Below are 12,502 nucleotides of genomic sequence, written 5' to 3'. Positions count from 1 at the left end.
GTGGCTGGCATGACTGATTCGGTGATCGGCCGCGACGACGAGATCGATCGTGTCATCTGCATCCTGTGCCGCCGAACCAAGAATAGCGCCCTGCTGGTCGGCGCACCGAGGGTCGGGAAGACGGCCATTGCCCAGGGCCTCGCGCGGTGCATCGGAGGTGGGACGGTCCCCGCCGCTCTGGCCGGGGCGCACGTGGTGGAGGTCGACCTTGGGACGATGGTGGCACGGACCCAGTACCGCGGCATGTTCGAGCAACGCCTCAAGGATGTGATCAAGGAAGCGGAGGACGCCGACGGGCAGGTAGTTCTGTTCATTGACGAGGTGCACATGCTCGTCGGCTCCGGGAAGACCAAGGGCGGCACTGTGCACCTCGATTTCCGAAGGTTTCTTGGTTATGTGTTGAAGGATGGATACAGCTGGATGTAGGATTTGCTAGATTTGGGTGAGATATTATGCTTCCCCTGTATCCCCAACACCTGATTGCATAACAGGAAAATTTCGGGAGTTTATAAGTGGGAATTCAAGTAGCTCTTAGGATTTCTTTCCGACGGATGTATGATATGAAATTGGGGTTCGACGTCTAGTGGTCCGCCTATTCACAGTTGGTTTTACAGTGGTCTCGTTGTGTCTTAAAGAGTCCTTGGCTATGCTGACTCGGGGACGCTTCGTATGTCATGTGCACTGCCTTGTACATGATGGCCCCGGGCGATGGATCAAGGGAGGGTGCGCAGTGATGATGAGGTTCGGGACGGGAATGTCGGCGTAGAGTGGAGCGCTCGGGCGCTGCTGCTGATTGGGTGGCGCAGAAAACAAGGGAAGATGGCGGCGGTGGTTTGGGCAGGTGGGATCCCGATGTGGATTCGGTGGAGTGGCGGCGGTGACGAGTGGATGGGACAAGATCCCTAGGTTTTAGGGTTTGGGTCTAAAGATGGACTAGGGTGTACATATATATAGGAAAGGAGAGGAGTTGGATCATCCGATCAAAATCCGAGGGTCGAGAATAGATAGGCTAGGAAAATCCAAATAAGAAACGGAGATGTTTCGTAGATGTTTGGGGTTGATCCGGATCCAATGGTGATGACTGCTCGGGTCGGGTCCGGGACAACTTCCGGACGCGCGCGAGGGGTTCGATGCACTGTGCAGAGAGGGTTAGGCTGGGCCTAGGTGGACTGTGGAGAGCGGGTTGGTCTGAGAGAAAAGGGGAGAGATGCAGCCCGACACGGTTTCGGGAGACCGAAAACGTCCGACGTTAGACCGGCTATACTGCCGCTATAGTTAAACGTTGGGGCATCAAACGGACTCCAAATGCGATGAAACTTGGCAGGCGGCCTACCTACAGCAAAACAACACCGCATGCCAACTTTCAACCCATTCTGAGAACATTTTTCGGCCACTTATAGAATAATATTTCGGACATGCCGCGGGCGCGTGCAAGCGTGTCTGGGCTCAGAACGGACAATGGAAGGAACTGGGAGACCGGGACAGATGCAAGTTTTAAAACATGATGATGCAATGCACATGATGACATGATAAGATGCAACACGCAAGGAAAAGACAAGGCAACAACAGCGAATAACTGGAAGACACCTGGCACATCGGTCTCGGGGCGTTACAAGGATGCAAATTGATAGCCAAAGACAATGGAGCGCAACCAGGGCCGTCCAAGGGCCTGTGCGAGCTGTACGCTCGCACAGGGCCCCCAAAATCCAGGGGCCCCAACTAGGGTCCATATACATATATGTATAGTCTGAAAAAAATTTAGTTTTAGGCCTTCTTGGGCCTGGTCCGGTCAAGTCTCGAGCGACTCGCTTTCCCGTCGCGTGGATTGATCGATCGTAGATGAAACGACAGCCCCAGCGCAGTACCTTCCGTAACTTCCGCTTCCTATTCCCTGCCTGATCGCTAGGATTTCCATCTCCCCATCGCTTCCGACTGAATCGGCGGCTTGGTGGCGATCGCGTTGCAACCTTGCAGGTTCAGCGAGGCGACGGGCAAGAAGCGGACTACTTTCTAGCGCTGGACGCCATCGCGCCGGCGGCCTGCCGACACTGCCGCGGTGCCGCCCAACAGGAACAGAAGACCAACCGGTGTGGTTGCCCTTCCTGCTCCCTACACTCTCCCCTTCTCTCTAATTTTGATATAAATTACAGAGTTGTGTTAATATGTTTGGGAGCGATTTTTTGTGCAGTCGTTCAAGTTCAGAAGTAGTCAAAGATTTGAGAATTTCAGTAGTTGCTCGTACTGTCGTCCAAGTACAAAATCAAGGATCTATCTGATTGTACGTTTTTTGAACTACCTACACATGTCACAAGCCTATATTTCATGTGAGCTCATTAGTTAAAATAAATTTAAAGAGTATATATTTCATTGAAACAGAAATAATCATGCATTCTAGTTCTAGAAGAAAGTATGATTCTGGTGCCTTCAAGCGTAAGAAGAAATAGAAATTAGAAGAAGATGCTGAAATTCAAAGGGGTGCTCTTGATAAATATGTTGTGATAGTACCCCAAAATAATTCTGAAAATCATACTCCAGATGGTAATATTGATGATGGTCACGATGATAATGCAGTAGAGGTTGAGGTTGTCACTGCAGAAATTCATGAAGGTGATCATGGTCTTGCTGATAATGCGCAAGAGGTTGAGGTTGCCGCTACAGAAATTGATGAAGGTAATGATGTCAATATTTTAGATGAAGATCATGATCCTAATATTTCAGATGACATGAATAATTCCGTTCAGCCTGATATATTTGATCCTAGAAATTGGGATGGACTTGATCCGAAAAAGATTGATATCTTGCTGCAAAAGGGTCCTAAAAGAGAAGATATTGAGTATGGTCCTCATGACAAGTTCTCTAGAAGGTTTTCTGCATTATCATTTAGTAGAATTCTCCCAAATGGAGAAAAGTTTAACAGAGAGTGGCTTGTGTACAATAGTGGCCTCGATAAAGCATTTTGTTTTTGTTGCAAATTATTAAAAAGGGGGCATGTGAGAGGACAGCTAGCAAATGAGGGTTTAAGTGACTGGATTCATCTTGGGGCTAGACTAAAAGAGCATGAATCAAGTAGAGAGCATATCACAAATATGACTGCATGGTATGACTTCCGTCTCAGGATGCAGAAGAATCAAACAATTGACAAAGTTGCTCAGCGAGAACTTGAAAAGGAAAAGGAGCATTGGAGAAAAGTTTTGCTCAGGATTTTGTTGATTGTAAAATTTCTTGCAGAACATAATATAGCATTTCGTGGCAGCAATAACAAGTTGTACCAAGAGAGCAATGGGAATTTCCTAGGACTGATTGAAATGTTGGCTGAATTTGACCCGGTTATCAAAGAGCATGTTGACCGCATCACCAATGAAAAAATTCGTGATCACTACCTTGGCCCTTCTATACAGAATGAGTTAATAAACATGCTCGCTACTGCCATCGGGTCAAGAATCATTGAAAAGGTAAAGGAAGCAAAATATTTCTTAGTTATTCTTGATTGTACTCCTGATGCAAGCCACCAAGAACAAATGTCTTTGATAATTAGGTATGTAGATACATCTTCTGCTTCTGTTTGCATCGAAGAATCTTTCTTAGGCTTTTTGGAGGTGAATGATACCACTGGGCAAGGTTTGTTTAATGTTCTAGAAGAGGAGTTGAATAATCTTAGCCTTGATGTGGACAATGTGAGAGGGCAGGGTTATGATAATGGGTCAAATATGAAAGGAAACAATAAAGGGGTACAAAAGAAATTTCTGGACAAATATCGAAGGGCATTTTATTCAGCTTTTGGTTGTCATAGTCTAAATCTGGCACTATGCGATATGGCGAAGTCTTGTCGTAAAGCAACAGACTTCTTTGGAATTATACAACGCATCTATACAATATTTGCTAATTCGACTAAACGATGGCAAATTCTCAAAGATAACTTAAAGAAGTTGACTGTCAAGTCATTGTCATCTACTCGTTGGGAGAGTCATGTTGAGAGTGTTAAGGCTATACGGATTCAAATGCCAGAAATAAGAGAGGCTTTACTACAAGTGGCTGAAACTGATAAGGATCCATTGACAAGTAGTGAAGCACAATCATTGGCAGAAAATGAACTTGGTGGTTTTGAATTTTTAGTGTCAATAATTATCTGGTATGATATATTATCCGCTGTTAATTTGGTCAGCAAGCAGCTACAATCAAAGGACATGCTTATTGATATTGCAATTGAGTCTATACAGGGTCTACTTTCCTTTTTCAAGAAGTATAGAGAAACTGGCTTTTCAAAAGCATTGGAAGATGCAAAAGAAATTGCACTTGAGATGGATATTCATCCAGAGTTCCGCACCAAGCGGAAAATCAAAAGAAGAAGACAATTCGATGAGGGTGCAGATGATGCATCTATTGCTTCACAATCTGCAGAGGAGTCATTTAGGGTCAATTATTTTCTACAAGTGGTCGATCAAGCTATAGTTTCACTTACCAGGAGGTTTGAGCAATATCAGGGGTATGAAAAAACTTTCGGTTTCTTATTTACTTCAGATAGGCTGCGATCTATGGATGATAAGAGTTTGCTGGCTGCTTGTGTTAATCTTGAGGATGCACTTAAGAGTGGAGAACACAAAGATATTGATGGAGCTGAATTGTTTTACGAGTTAATTTTCATCCAGGATTTAGTTAAGAAATCTATGGGCCTCGTTGATATTCTTGAGATTCTGATGAAGCGCCCCTTCTATCCTAATGCTATTATTGCGTACAGGATTTTGTTAACCATTCATGTAACTGTTGCAACTGCGGAAAGGAGCTTCTCTAAACTCAAGTTGTTGAAATCATATTTGCGTTCAACTATGACACAAGAAAGACTCAATGGTTTGGCGACAATAGCACTTGAAAATGATGTCTTGGAGAAGATTAATTATGAAGATGTAATTGAAGATTTCATTTCAAGGAACACAAGACGGATGGCACTTTTCAATAGAGAATGAAGTCAGTTTATTGGTTTTAGTATTTCGCATTGATACTTCAGAATATTCTAAACATTGTATGAAATAATATAAATTTTAATTACATAATTAGGTGATTATGCTTGCGTAATTGTGTATTTTTTAAAATTTAGGGCCCCATTTTTCTTTTCGCACCGGGCCCCCGAATTCCTGGAGACGGCCCTGAGCGCAACACAAAGTACCTCCACAAGAGTAGTGCAGGAAGGAGTTCTTGGCCCAGATCATGTTGCGCAAGTAGGCATTCTTAATAGTGTTTGTTAATATTCCCATTGTGCCGGTATAATTTCCTTTATTTCAATGCGATCTGCTTCTCATGTTTCGTTTGTTATTTGAAGATTGTGAGTCGATGGACAGGAATTCCCGTCGCCACCCTTGATGAAGAGGAGAAGGATAAGTTGATCCACCTTGCTAACAGGTTGCATGAGCGAGTCGTTGGCCGGGATGAAGCGGTCAATTTGGTTGCACAAGCAGTGTTACGTGCCAGAGCCGGTCTTGATCAATCTGCCCAACCGATAGGATCTTTCCTCTTTCTAGGACCGACAGGTGTGGGAAAGACCGAGCTCGCAAAAGCTCTTGCTGAGCAACTATTCAATACGGAGAAGATGGTGGTTCGCTTTGACATGTCTGAGTATGTTAATAGTGGATCTGTGTTGCGCCTCATTGGAGCACCTCCAAGGTTTGTGTAGTGTTCTCTTTGTTAACATTATATTTCCATACTTATCCTCGCTTTGGCTAATTTTAGTGCTTGTTTTGTGACATTTCAAGTTATCATGGTCATGAAGATGGTGGGCAACTGACTGAGAAAATCAGGACGCGCCCGTACAGTGTCATACTCTTTGATGAGGTGGAGAAGGCTGATCCGTCGGTGTTTAATGTTTTTCTCCAGCTCCTTGATGATGGTATGTTGACTGATGGCAAGGGACAGACCGTGGATTTCAAGAATACCATCATCATTATGACATCAAATATGGGAGCAGAGCACCTAACAGCAGGAATGAATGGAGAAACAACAATGGAAGAAGCACGCAGTCTTGTTATGGAGCAGGTTTGTGAACAAACTATTTTCTTAAGGTGCAATAGTTGTATTATGATTTTCATATATATATACTTGTTTGGGCAGGTTCAGAAATGCTTCAAGCCCGAGCTTCTCAACAGATTGAGTGAGGTGGTGATATTTGAACCTCTTTCGCATGACAAACTGAAGGAGGTAGTCAAAATCGAGATGAAGATTATTATTGCCAATGTGGCTAACAAGGGCATCTCTCTAGTTGCAAGTGATGATGCGCTAGATGTCATTCTATCAGAATCATACAACCCAGTAAGTGAAGTTAATTTTCAGTTTTAGAAAAGCAGACATGAGTATTCACCAATCTATATGTTTTAGTAATCATGCTACTCTCCCCACAGATGTATGGTGCAAGGCCCATAAGGAGGTGGGTGCACAAGAATGTCATGACAAAGCTCTCGGAGTTGTTGGTCAAAGGGGAAGTCGATGAGGGCACTATGGTTTCCGTTGATGCTACGACCGATAAGAAGGGGCTGGAATATCAAGTGGTGAAGAAGTTGATAGAGGAACGGGGCAAGAAGCCAGTGATGGAGGTTCCTAGCGACTCCTACGATAGTGACGATGTGGTCGAGGTCTTTCCCGTAGCGAAGAAGGCAAAGGTGGTGGACTTTTAGCATACCAACAGATGGCAAGTGAATGATCTCGTCTAATCAGTGGTAGCGCTTTGGTAATAAAAGATGCTTCTTTTAGGTATTACTAGTTAATAACCAACATCAAGATAACGGTATGCGTGGTCTAGGATTTACATCATTATTTTGCTAGTTTATTGCTCCCTAATCTATTGCTTGCAACCTTGCCTTCCTTTATCTGTCTTGAACCTAAATTTGTGTTATGAGACATTTACGGTCTATATATGTGTGTACTGTGGTGCCTATGTCGTATTTAGATGTTACTCGAGCTTGTTGCAGTCTTTTCTCGAATCAACGGTGTGAGAGGTGGAAATTAGAAAAAAAATAAGCTGGACCATTGGATGATGACTTGATGGCATATATCTGGATGAATAAATCTATGCACAATTTTTTGAATGGCCCCTCACTCAAAGTAAGTTTTCTTTCGATACCCTCTGGTTCAATCTCGTCTCCCCCACATAAAAGCAATGTAGGACCCAAAGAATCCCTAGCGGCGCGCTAGTGGAGGGGCTGATCCATCTCCACTCTGATGGCTCCTAACCATTTCGCCATCAAAGATGTTTCTTGAGGTAGATCAATCCCTCGTCTGCTTTGACATTTGTCCTGGATTAGGGGGTGCACACCATTGTGATGACCCACAAGTATAGGGGATCAATTGTAGCTCTTTTCAATAAGTAAGAGTGTCAAACCCAACGAGGAGCAGAAGGAAATGACAAGTGGTTTTCAGCAAGGTAATGTCTGCAAGTGCTGAAATTGTAAGTAGCAGGGTAGTTTGATACCAGGATAATTTGTAACGAGCAAGTAACGATAATAGTAGCAAAATTGCAGCAAGGTAGCCCAATCCTTTTGAGGCAAAGGACAGGCCAAAATAGTTTCTTATGATAAGCCAAGCGTTCTTGAGGGTACACAGGATTTTCATCTAGTCACTTTTACCATGTTGGTTTGATTTGTGTTCGCTACTTTGATAATTTGATATGTGTGTGGACCGGTGCTTAGGTGTTGTTCTTACTTGAACAAACCTCCTACTTATGATTAACCCCCCCCCCCCCGCAAGCATCCGCAACTACGAGATAAGTAGTAAGAATAAATTTTAACCATAGCATTAAACTTTTGGATCCAATCGGTCCCTTACGGAATAGCACATAAACTGGGGTTTAAGCTTCTGCCACTCTCGCAACCCATCATCTAATTGCTACTCCACAATGCATTCCCTTAGGCCCAAATATGGTGAAGTGTCATGTAGTTGATGTTCACATGACACCACTAAGGGAATCACAACATACATACTATCAAAATATCGACCACATATCAAGTTCACATGATTACTTGCAACATGATTTCTCCCGTGACCTCAAGAACAAAAGTAACTATTCACAAATGATAATCATGCTCAAGATCAGAGGGGTATTAAATAGCATATTGGATCTGAACATATAATCTTATACCAAATAAACCATATAGTAATCAACTACAAGATGTAATCAACACTACTAGTCACCCACAAGCACCAATCTATAGTTCCGGTAACAAGATTGAACACAAGAGATGAACTAGGGTTTGAGATGAGATGGTGTTGATGGAGATGTTGATGGAGATTCCCCCCCCCCCCAAGATGGAAGAGTTATTGGTGATGATGACGACGATGATTTCCCCCTCTGGGAGGGAAGTTCCCCGGCGAGATCGCTTCGCCGGAGGGCAAAAGTGCTCATGCCCAAGTTCCGCCTCGAGACGGCGGTGCTCCGTCCCGAAAGTCCTTCCCTTATTTTTTTCTAGGTCAAAATGACTTATATACCAGAAGTGGGTACCAGAGGTGGGCCTAGGTGAGCACAACCCACCTGGGCGCGCCCCAGGTGGGTTGTGCCCACCTGGTGGACCGCCTCTAGTACTGATTTGCTCCAATATTCTTCATATATTCCATAAAAATTCTCTGTGAAGTTTCAGCTTGTTTGAAGTTGTGCAGAATATGTAGCCTGACGTAGCTTTTCTAGGTTCAGATTTCCAGCTGCCGAAATTCTCCCTCTTTGTGTATACCTTGCATATTATGAGAGAAAAGGCATTAGAATTACTCCAAAAAGCATTATTATGGATAAAAACATCTTAAATAACAGTAGGAAAACATGATGCAAAATGGACGTATCACATTTCTACTTGTAAAATGCGTTGGGATTTTCCCTGAACAGTTGGGAGAACAAAGGTTATCGAACCAATAGGAGAAGCACGCAAATTCCCGTCTTCAGTACCTACACACATAAAAGCTAATACTTGCATCCAACACATGCAAGAGGGTTGTCAATCCCCTTGAACTCGTCAATTGCAAGGATTAATTCTGATAGTGATAAATAGATAAATAAATTGCAAAACAAAATGAAAGTAAATAAATTGCAGCAAAGTATTTTTGATTTTTTATAATATGTAAAAGTAGACCCGGGGGGCATAGTTCTCACTAAAGGCTTCTCTCTCGAACGCATAGCATACGTCGGGTAAAGAAATTACTATTGGGCAATTGATAGAAAAGCGCATAATCATGGCAATGATCACCCATATAGGCATCATGTCTATGACTAGTAGACCGACTCCTGCATGCATCTAGTAATATTACTCCACCAATCGATCGCTATCCAGCATGCATCTATGGTATTAAGTTTATGACAAACATAGTAACACTTTAAGTAAGATGACATGATGTAGACAAAGTAAACTCAAGCAATATGAATAAACTCAATCGTTTTATCCTTTGTAGCAACAATACAATACATGGTTCACTATCCCTTCTGTCACGAGGGGAGGACACCGCAAGATTGAACCCACTAAAAAGCACCTCTCCCGCTGAAGATACATCAATCTAGTTCGCCAAACCAAACGGATAGATCAGAGAGAAATACAAAGCTATAACAATTATGCATAATAAAGTTCAGAAAAGACTCAATTACTTCTCGTAGATATTCAAATCATAAACCCACAATTCATTGGATCCCAACAAACACACGACAAAAGAAGATTACATTGGATAGAACTCCAAGAGCATCGAGGAGAACATGGTATTAAAGATCAAAGAGAGAGAACTATGGACCCGCAGGTCTGTGGTGAACTACTCATGCATCATCGGAAGGTAGTAAGGATGATGTAGAAGCCCTCGGTGATTGATTCCCCCTCCGTCAGAGTACTAGAAAAGGCCTCCATGTGGGATCGCGGAAGAACAGAAGCTTCCGGCGGCGAAAAAAGTGTTTCAGGTGGCTCCCTGTTGGTTTGGAAATATTTGGGAATTTATAGAAGCGGAATTAGGTCAAACGGAGCTGCATGGGGCCCACAAGCTCAGGGGGCGCCCCTCGAGCTTGAGGCTCTCTAATATCTCATCTAGTCTCATCCCAAAGCTACGAGGGTCCTGATGTCTACTACGCAACTTTATTCTTGTAGACATGTGTTGGGCCTCCAAGCACAGAGTTTTGTAGGACAGTAGCAATTTTCCCTCAAGTGGATGACCTAAGGATTATAAATCCATGGGTGGCATAGGATGAAGATGGTCTCTCTCAAACAACCCTGCAACCAAATAATAAAAAGTCTCTTGTGTCCCCAACACACCAAATACAATGGTAATTTGTATAGTGCACTAGTTCGGTGAAGATATGGTGATACAAGTGTAATATGGATAGTAGATATTGATTTTTAAATAAGAACAATAAAAACAGCAAGGTAGCAATTGATAAAATGGAGCACCAACGGTATTCCAATGCTTGAAAATGAGACCTAGAGTCTGTACTTTCGCTATTGTAATCTCTCAACAATACTAATATAATTGGATCATATAACCATCCCTCAAAGTGTGATGAAGAATCACTCCAAAGTTCCTACCTAGCGGAGAACATAGGAAGGAATTATTTGTAGGGTACGAAACCACCCCAAAGCTATTCTTTCTGATCGATCTATTCAAGAGTTCGTACTAAAATAACACCAAATAATTTCAGATTCATAATACTCAATCCAACACAAAGAACCTCAAAGAGTGCCCCAAGATTTCTACCGGAGAAACAAAGATAAGAATGTGCATCAACCCCTATGCGTAGATTACCCCAATGTCACCTCGGAAATCCATGAGTTGAGTGCCAAAACATATATCAAGTGAATCAATATGATACCCCACTGTCACCACGAGTATTCATTTGCAAGAAATATATCAAGTGCTCCCAAATCCATAAAAGTATTCAATCCAATAAAATAAAATCTCAAAGGGAAAACTCAATTCATCACAACAAGATAGAGAGGGGAAAACACCACATGATCCGACTGTCGGCGTTCTAGGAACGGGGGTCCCTAGACTTGCCTGCCTACGGCCCACGACGTGGCCAAGCAACAGGCCGTACGGCCCATCTTCATCAACAAAGCATCCAAGACCCTCGTGAGGATCCAAGCCTCGCGAGGTGGACGACGCAAGACCTCCTCTGGAGCGGTCTGGTCAGGCAGGCTCGCGAGGAGCGAAGATATCAGGGCGAGGCGAACCTCACGAGGCTCTCGTGATGTGAGCCATGACGATCGACACCAGGCGGGCGCCAGCGGGCGCAGCGTCCTTGTTTCCTCTTTGGTGCAAAGGAGGCAAGCGCAGCCGCGGAGTACCGAGGCATCAGGCAAAAGTTGCCATTTCGGTGCAACAAGACCAAGACCATGGACTGCAAGACGGAGGTCATCGTGGAGCCCAAGACCAGAGCTTTGTGCAAGCGAAGACTACTTTTGTCAGGATGGCTCGTACTAGCTGTCCCCTTTCAAATTAGCCCGCCATTGTTGGCTCCCTTCCCGCTCGATATTTGGGAAGAGGACCAGGGCCTCTATAAATAAGACTAGCCACCATAGTGGAGGATGATCTCATCTTAGCTTGAGGGAACCTACACACCACAAGTTCATACGCACAGGAACACCTCAACCTCAGGAGGCTGTTCTTCCTTTATATTGTTCATCATCAGCCCAAGATGCAATCCACCACCACCACGCTGGAGTAGGGTATTACACCACAACGGTGGCCCGAACCAGTATAAACCCCGTGTCTTTCTGTGTTGTGAGTCCGTCGAGTTCGTCCGCGAGATCTAGCGATCTAGAGCGTAGATCGGTAGGAGGGAAAGACTTTGCGCGCACCCCAGTGTTTGAACCTCAAGGGTTAGCCGGAGCCCCACATCCGACATTTGGCGCACCAGGTAGGGGTGCGCCGGAGCTTCTTCCCCGCTAATCAGCTCTGCGACGTTCACCGGCGACGATGTCTGGCGACCCAAGGGCCGGATCTGACCGCTGGGCAGCCTGGCCGGGCCGGATGGCGCCGCCTGCCCATGAAAGTCTCGACCCTGCACCCCAAGCGGCGCGGGCGCCACCAAGCTCCGTCGGGCGTGGAGAGCGCGGCCAGGCATCATCCACCCTCACCCCGTGGCAAGTACGAGCCGCGGCGAGGGCAGCGAGTCACGCCACAGCAACAGCGCCGCACTCACGGCAGGAGCAAGCGAACATGCGGGAGGCACTCACAGTGGCCAGGGAGCTGCTGCGATGCAGGCTGATGGAGATCGGCTGGGACACGCTGCTTGAGCGTGTTGCTAAGCTGCTGGACGCAGCGGCGTCGGGCGCGCCACCCTTCTGCTATCGACTCCCCTCCCAGGCCACTACAAGGTCGCGCGGCGAGCCTCACCACATCTGCGCGACATCGACTACGCCCAGGGGCTTCGTCAACATTAGCACGGCCGGCGGCATAGGGGGCTCCAACCCCCCCCCCCCATGCCGCCCTCGACAAGCACGAGCGCAAGCGTCACCCCCATGGTCCAGGCCGGGTGCCATATTATCATCCCCAGGACGCCATC

Source organism: Triticum urartu, chromosome 6A, assembly GCF_056163025.1.
Source record: "Triticum urartu cultivar PI428250 chromosome 6A, HENAU_Tu73, whole genome shotgun sequence".
NCBI lineage: Eukaryota > Viridiplantae > Streptophyta > Magnoliopsida > Poales > Poaceae > Triticum > Triticum urartu.
Note: the sequence above shows the minus strand (reverse complement) of the source record.